This window comes from Perognathus longimembris, chromosome 28 (assembly GCF_023159225.1).
Source record: "Perognathus longimembris pacificus isolate PPM17 chromosome 28, ASM2315922v1, whole genome shotgun sequence".
NCBI lineage: Eukaryota > Metazoa > Chordata > Mammalia > Rodentia > Heteromyidae > Perognathus > Perognathus longimembris.
The window spans coordinates 98,424,194-98,432,650 of NC_063188.1; the positions used below are offsets into that span (position 1 = coordinate 98,424,194).

At 45.2% G+C, this 8,457-nt stretch overlaps 1 protein-coding gene across 5 annotated transcripts in view; it reads right to left on the bottom strand.

Annotated features, from left to right (window-relative positions):
• The window catches only part of Zfx (zinc finger protein X-linked), a 50,121-nt gene extending 41,664 nt beyond the window's left edge, over window positions 1–8,457 (bottom strand). For 2 of the 5 annotated variants that reach the window (XM_048335595.1, XM_048335597.1), the window contains exon 1: window positions 1,338–1,640. The gene's annotated coding sequence lies outside the window, so the exon portion shown is untranslated. The other 3 variants (XM_048335598.1, XM_048335600.1, XM_048335599.1) reach the window with 3 other exon arrangements.

Genomic DNA, 8,457 nt, shown 5'->3' on the forward strand with positions numbered 1-8,457 from the left:
AGCACCAAGGCATCCTTAACCCAGGGAAAGTTGTGCCGTGTGCAAGCTCAAGAACTTTTAGGGCTGGAACTCCACTTGAAAACGTCACTGATAAATCACTACATGGACTGTCACGATTGGATCCCATTTTCTTTTCTTCGATCAAAAAAGAAATCACTTTCTGCCCTTTTCTTATGCCCTCCAAAGAGCAAATAGCACGTCTGTAAACAAGAAAGTTTCCACAGAAATGAATACAAAAGACGTCTTGAAATGCTTTATTCTTCCGCTTTCGTGCAGTGCATTTCCCCCCTCATTGGTCACCCGGGCGGTGAGAACTTTCCCATCAGTTTTTCTTTTTACACATACGAGGCAATGATTGGTGGAGAACCACCGCAAGGAGGTCACCCTCACCGCCATGTATGACTGAACCACGAGTCCAATTTGACCTGGGTCCCCCTGGTGCCTCCCGCCAGCCCCGCTCTCGGGTGGCTACGAACGACATGAAGGGGGGGAAAAAGAAAAAAAAAAGCTCGCAGCCGGGAGCTTAGTTGGGCGACATGGCTCCCGCGCCCGAGAGACGGCGATGATCGCCTGAGGCAGCTCCGCTGAAAGGCAGCGGAAACAGCAGCGAGTCACGGGGCTGTGGGAGGCAGGACAGGAAGGTGGCGCTGCCGCCGAGCGCCTGGAACCCGAGCTCTCATAATGGCAGCGAGGGCAATGGCTGCCGTGGGGAGCGAGCACGCCCCTCGGCGCGCACACGCCACTGCGCCAAGGCTCCGGTGCCCGTCACCGGCGGCGACGGCACCGCCGTCGCCCGCTCTCCCACCCCCCCCCTCACGGGCTGTAGCGGAATTTTCTCTCCAGACACCGCCTTCAAGATGGCGGCTCCCCCTCCCGGCAACCCCCACTGTCGTTCCCTGCAGCAGGCGCCGAGATGCCGCCATTTTGTCCCCCGTCCCTCCCGCCCCCCCTCGCCGATATTTACATAGCGAAAATCGGCCCGGCCGGCCTGCGGCCTTCACCTCACGCCTGCAGCCTTCGCCTCCTCGCCAGGCCTCGCCCCCGCGCGGTGCCCCGGGTCGGCCGCGGCGCCCACCCGAGACCCCTCAGCCGCCTCCCGGACCGCCGGGCAACCCAATCCCAACCCCCGCCTGCTTACAGAGCGCGCCTTCGCCGCCGCTCGAGGCAGCCGGGCTCCTCCCTGGGCCTAACTGCGGCCTCCTCGGGGCCTGCTCGGCGCCGCGCGCCACGCCGCCCGGCCTACCACGGAAGGGCGCCTTGCGGGCCGCCGACCAGGCCGAGACCAGGCCGCCGGGCGCGCACTAGGCCCCACGGCCGCGGCGACACCCGGGACTCACCGAACGGGCGTACGAGCGGTCGCCGACGGTGGCGGGTGCTGCAGGCCGGCCTTTCTCTGGAGCACTGGGCCGGGCTCCGGCTGGTGGGGCGGGCGGAGGGAGGGAGGAGGGGCCGAGCTCGGAGCTGACAAAAAGCGGCCCAGCTCCCCGGCACGGGCCCGCCGTCAGCACGTCACGTCACCGCCCGGGAGAGAGACCCAGGAAAATGCGGAAGGGTAGATAGGCCCCCTCCTCCGCCCGGTGGGTCCCCCTGGCGCCCCAGGTCGGCGCCGCTCACGCCCCGCGACCGGGAAGCCCAGTGGCCTCACTGTGGCGGGGTCTCCGGCGGCCTGAGTCGCCGTGACAGCGCCCCCCTTCTTTCCAACTCCTCCGCGCTCCCTCCCGCCACCACCGCCACCAAACGCGCTGCAGCCGCCGCCTTGGCCGTAAAGCCCGCGCGAGGCCGCGGTCTGCCGACCCCGACGAGAGGCAGGGGGCCCCGGCGGCCCCCCACCATGTCCTTGGGCCGCGGCCGCCCCCCGGGGGCCTCCCGGGAGACCTACCGCCTCGCCGCGTCCGTGCTGGCCGAGGCGCCAGCTCGAGTTGTTTGCAGGCCCTCAGACCCCCGCCCGCAGTAAATGTGTTTTCCCCATCCCCATGGCTGGGGAAGAAGATAAATTTAGCAACCCCCGCCGTCCCCTGCCTTCCCTTAAAAAAAAAAAAATCTTCGAAACATTAAAATGAAAATGGGCTTGCCAGTGTAAATGGGTGTGCAGGCTGGGAATGGGGGGGGGTTGCCTTAGAACAACTACCAAGCCCCTTAATTTTTTTTTAATAAAAAGGCTTTTCAGTCAGCAAGGCAAGTTGATTTCATTAGTGGAGGAGTGCAATGAGGAAAAGGTTATGGTTTCGCACATTGCAGGAAGCAGAGATTTTTTTTAATGATATATATTCTATATACCTGTGTTTTAACACTTGAGAGCCTATGAAATATCAGTCCTGTATAATTGTTGCATAAACAATGAGTTTTTCCACAGGCTTTCATAAATATCTAAAGCAGAATAGGGCAAGGTGGGGTTTTTTTTCCTCTTTAATAAACTGTTTAAGCAAGCCTTCAAAGAAGTTTGTGAGAGGAGGAAATGTATTTGACTCAACAAAACCTTTATCACCTTCAAACATGCATTTTGTGCTTTTCTGAGTTCAGATTTTTTATGCTGTATTTCTGTACTTGGGATTCAACTACGTTAAGAAGTCAAATAATGTAGTCTTTACATTAATCCAGAATCTGACCCATTACTTCTTCAAAGCCCTAAATATTTAAAACAACATCACAAAAATTTTAAAGCAAGTAGCTCATTAGGGAAAAATATTTCAATACAGAGACCTTGTATTTTAGTTGTCTGTCATAACCCTTTAAAAAAAAAAGCTCCTAGAATGCAAATTACCCCTTCCTTCAGACATCTTATAATCATAAAATGCTTTTAGAAAGGAAAATCATTAAAGGTAGTATAAGATGAGATCTATGAGAATATAGTAGGCAGTGATTTTCCTCTCAGGACTTGAGCTTTGATTCCCACCCCCCAACCCAGGATTAAATTTCCTTTTGTATGTAATAAGTACCCTTTCTTCATTATTTATAGAAAATTCCTTCAGGCTGTGAGAGAGTGCATTTACATAAATGTAAACAAAGCTAAGCAATATTGTCTCAAGTAAATAAAACTAAGCAGTGTTATTTCAAGTAAAAGAAAGAAAACCAACCTCTTGGCTAATCCCTACAGTCCCAGCTCACCGGAGGATGAGGCAGAAGGATCACTTGAGTTTAGGCATTCAATACCAGCCCACAACACAATGGGGCGCTGTCTCAAAGAGAGAGAGAGAGAGAGAGAGAGTTGGAGCAACAGTTTGTATTATACAGTTTCTGCCAGGAACAGAGTCTCTTACTCATCAATGCAACTGCAAACCCCACACTTAAGACACAAAATCCTAATGTCAGCATTCATATTAGTTTTTCCCTTACCATCAAATACTTCAAAACATGAGTGTTGGGGGGAGAGGGAAAGGGGGAGGGGGAGGGGGAATGAGGGAAGAGGTAACAGTACAAGAAATGTAGCCAATGCCTAATGTATGAAACTGTAACCTCTCTGTACATCAGTTTGGCAATAAAAAAAAATTTTAAAGAAATGTACCCAATGCCTAACGTATGAAACTGTAACCTCTCTGGTATATCAGTTTGGCAATAAAATTAAAAAAAAAAAAGAAATGTATGCAATGCCTAACGTATGAAACTGTAACCTCTCTGTACATCACTTAGACATTAAAAAAAGAAACATGAATGTTAAACGCTAAAAAAAAGAGTATCCAAGGAGACTAAAGAAAAGTTATTTCAATATAAAGATCACAAATCATTTACGTACTGATACTGTCAAAGAGCCTATTGTCATTACTTGTCATACATAAAAGAAAAAGGAAAACTATCTTAGTTTTATTAGACTAGATTAGCAGAGCCCTTGCCTAGCATGTATAAAGCCCTGGGATGATACCATATAAGAAAAGAAAAAAGCCATATGTGTTCAAGTCCAACTAGGGAAGATGGTATGGTAAGAAAAAAATCATCTCCCTAGGAGTATACTTAATATTATTATGATAAAGTAAATACGTGAAGAGTCTGAGTAACAGAGGAGAAATCATTTGCTTAGTATAATTAAAACCTATATTGGTTATGAAAGTACAAGACACCCTGAGGGTATCTAAGATCACTGAAAGCATTTGGTAATCAAGCCTAGGGTGGTTAAGCTCGCCTATCTTGCCTTGATAAATTTTATCTTTTTTTATGTTAAGGACAAACAGAGGATGCCACGCATATTAATTATACAAAGGAATGTCATTGTGATCGTTACATGTATACAGTTTATTTTGATCAAATTCATCCCCTGTACTATACTTTCTTAACCTCTCTCCTGAATGAAAACATTCTTGAACTGGACATGCTAGTTCCCAGCTCTAATCCCCATGCTTGGGAGGCTGAGGCTGGAAGATTGCCAGTTTGAGACCAACCTGGGCCACAGAGGGAACTCAGGGTACACACACACACACATTTTTTTAATGAAATGTCTTTTAAAAAATGAAAAAGAAATCTTAAAATGTTTTTGTTTTCTCTCACACTGTGTGTGTGTGTGTGTGTGTGTGTGTGTGTGTACCACTACTAGGGCTCTACCACATGAGTCACATCTCCACTTGCAGCTTTTTACTGGTTAATTGGAGAGGAGTCTCACAGATTTTCTGCCCAAGCTGCTTTCAAACTGCAATTCTCAGATCTCAGTCTCCTGAGCTGCTATGATTATAGGTGGTATGAGCATTCTCATTTAAATAAACACACAATAAAGGAAATTTTAGTGAGGCAGACTGGGAGCAGAACATTTCAAAAACATATGTTATGAATACAAAATGGCTGATTTCAAAGCAATCAAAGGAATGTTGATGAGGTACTAAAATGTATTTGTTCCTTCAGCACTGTTAATATGTATCAGATAGTTAAAAGCATCTACCCAAGATTTTGGAGGTATTTTGATAATTTAGCCAAAAACCTCTGATATATTTATAGGTGCTGGAATCAGAAGTGACACGAGCTTTTCAATCATTTTTCCAGAAAAAGATTACAAAAGAAGCCACTGATTTGCATGAACACATCAGTCAATTAGGGAACTCCAGAGAGAAAACAGCCAACTATTGGCTTATAAGAAAACAAAGCATAGGCATTCTTTAATAAAGTTTGTGATAATGCATTTTTAGAACCTAACAGTATAAAAAATATTTACATTCCTTCAGAAGGGCCCTATTTTAATGATCTAAGCATGCCATATAAAAATCAACTGCTTATCTAATACTTGACAACTTGAAATTATGGCTTCTGTAGGAATTTAGTTGGCTATAATTAATGCCAAATAGCTAGTTTTAACCTGAGTCTTTGAGCTATACAACTTCCCCAAGAAAAAGAATTTTAGAATAAAAAATGACGATTATGTGATTTTTCAAGCAATATTTTTCATGAGTCATTAGTCGAACAAGGCATTGCTCAATTCCTGAAAACAACTAATGGTCCAATTCTGCCTCGTGGATTATAAATCACAAGACACAGCAAACAAACTAGCTCCACTAGAAAGGTAAAAATCAATAGGCCAGGAAACAAGGACACCTGTAGTGCCCACATTACAGCCTCTATAATTTTCTACTGAAGAAACCAGGGTTCCTTGGGCTGGGGATATGGCCTAGTGGCAAGAGAGCTTGCCTCGTATACATGAGGCCCTGGGTTCGATTCCCCAGCACCACATATACAGAAAACGGCCAGAAGTGGCGCTGTGGCTCAAGTGGCAGAGTGCTAGCCTTGAGCAAAAGGAAGCCAGGGACAGTGACAGTGCTCAGGCCCTGAGCCCAAGGCCCAAGACTGGCCAAAAAAAAAAAAAAGAAACCAGGGTTCCTCATAGAAATGACTGATTTCTACCCTGGAAAAGCAAAGTAGAAGATGAGCCAGGAACATTTCCTACCAGAAAACAAGAAAAAGAGTGTCAAAGCTAAGAAGGGGTATGCTCAAAGATCTCAGGAGTCGGTTTAAAGGTTCTTGCTGGCTGAATTTCAGAAAGGTTGAACAATAAAAAAAAAAAAAAAAACAATCCTGGGTTGGAAACGTGGCTTAGTGGTAGAGTGCTTGCCTAGCGTGCATGAAGCCCTGGGTTCGATTCCTCAGTACCACATAAACAGAAAAGGCCAGAAGTGGTGCTGTGGCTCAAGTGGTAGAGTGCTAACCTTGAGCCAAAGAAGCTCAGGGACAGTGCTCAGGCCCTGAGTTCAAGCCCCAGACCTGGCAAAAAAAAAATGCTATGGATTGAACCACCATAGACAGATGGTCATAAATTTATGGGACTTTACAAATGATCACCTAGTGGTGATGGTTGCACAACTTTGTAAAGGTACAAGAAACTAACAAATTGTCAGTTTAAAAAGATGATTTCCCCCAACCACCCTGCCAACCCCATTGCTAGGAACCAAACCCAGGACCATACATCTTCTAGGCAAGCCCTCTACTATTGAGGATGGGGCCTCCTTATGTAGCCAGGCAGGTAACAAAACTCCAGAGCTTCCTACATCTGCCTCCTGAGTGCTGGTATGACAGGCATGTACCACCATGCCTGGAACCCTAAAACAGTGATTTTGATGGCATGAAAATTACATCTCAACTTCTTCAAATGACCACCTCTGGAGAATGCTAGGAAACCCATTCATTATTTTGAAAACTAGTAAAGACACTTATTTTGTAAGAAATTTTCTTCCTCATACTATGCCAGTCATTCATAAGGGGGACTGCTGGTTGTGTGTGCTGGTCCTAGGGATTCAAGTCCAGGCATGTACACACTGTCCCTGAGCTTTTTTGCTCCAGGCTAATGCTTTTTGATGATTAACTGTAGGGTTTCACAGACATTCCTGTCTGGGCTAGCTTTGAATCATGATCCCCAGATCTCAGCCTTTTGAGTGCTCTTTAAAATTTTTGCCATTCTGATAAGTAAGAAATGGCAAAATCTTTGTCTTAATGTAAGAAATGGCAAAATCTTTGATTTAATTTATACTTCCTTGGTAACAAGTAAAGTTCAGTATAGTTTTGAGCCTTCATTAGCTACAGGTTTCTTCATCTTGAAATTGCTTTAGAATAATCTTTGTTATTCTTCACTTTGTTATGTCTTCACTTGTTAATCTTCACTTGTCATATACATTACAAAAAGCTCCTTGTCTGCTGCTTGTTTGCTTGTTCGCCTTTGTCTAAAGTAGTTTCTCAAGTTGTGTGTCAAATGATAAGTTATTAAAATAAATTTAAAATTGTAATTTAAAAAAAATTCTAAGTCTCACTTCCAGAAATTCTGGGAGTTTTTTCTAGAGAGGAGTGTTTTTTGAGACAATCTCATTTTGTAGCCCACGCTGATCTCAAATTGTGATTCTTCTGTTGTGCCACTGTTCTTGACTTTAATAGTTGTGTGTGTGTGTGTGTGTGTGTGTGTGTGTGTGTGTTCCAACAACAACTAGACACCACAACAGCACTTGTTTGTAATCCCATCTATCTCAGTGACAGAGGCAGGAGTGTCTCAAATTTGAAGCCAGCCCAGATAACATACTAAACCCCATTCCTTCCCCACAAAAAAAGAAAAATTCTACAACATCCTAGTTAAACTTACTTCAAAGCACCTTAAAAGCTCAGGCTGGGAATGTGGCTTAGTGGTAGAGTACTTACCTAGCATGCATGAAGCCTTGGTTCGATTCCTCAGTACCACACAAACAGACAAATCTGGGAGGGGTGCTGTGGCTCAAGTGGTAGAGTGCTAGCCTTGAACAAAGAAAGTCAAGGCCGAGCCCATGTGCTAGCCGTAAGCAAAAAAGGTCAGAGATAGCGTCCAAGCCATGAGTTCAAGCCCCAGGGATGGCACACACCCACAAAGCCCTCAACCTAAATGTATTTTTCAGTTCAGATTTTCCAAATATTATAAATGCAGCACAGTTTTCAAAACAATTTTAAATCTCAAACTGCAAGTGGGGTGTTGGTGGCTCATGCCTGTAATTCTAGCTACTCAGAGGCCGAGATCCAAGGATTGTGGTTCAAAGCCAGCCCAGGCAGGAAAGCCCATGATTTTTTTTTTTTTACCAACCATGTGAATATTTGAATTTTATTCAGCTTTCTTTCTTTTAAAAATTTATTAGTGGGGGCTGGGGATATGGCCTAGTGGCAAGAGTGCTTGCCTCATATACATGAGGCCCTGGGTTCAATTCCCCAGCACCACATATACAGAAAACGGCCAGAAGTGGCGCTGTGGCTCAAGTGGCAGAGTGCTAGCCTTGAGCAAAAAGAAGCCAGGGACAGTGCTCAGGCCCTGAGTCCAAGCCCCAGGACTGGCAAAAAATAAAATTATTAGCATAATTTAATTGTGCAAAAGCATTTCACTATCCTATTTATATACATGCATATAATGTACTTCAAATTTACCTCATTTATAGTACTCAACCCTCTCCCTCCTTTTTTAATAGTTCATAATGGGATTCATTACGCCATACTCATACATATAATTTAATATAACTGAACATATTTACAACCACACACACACAC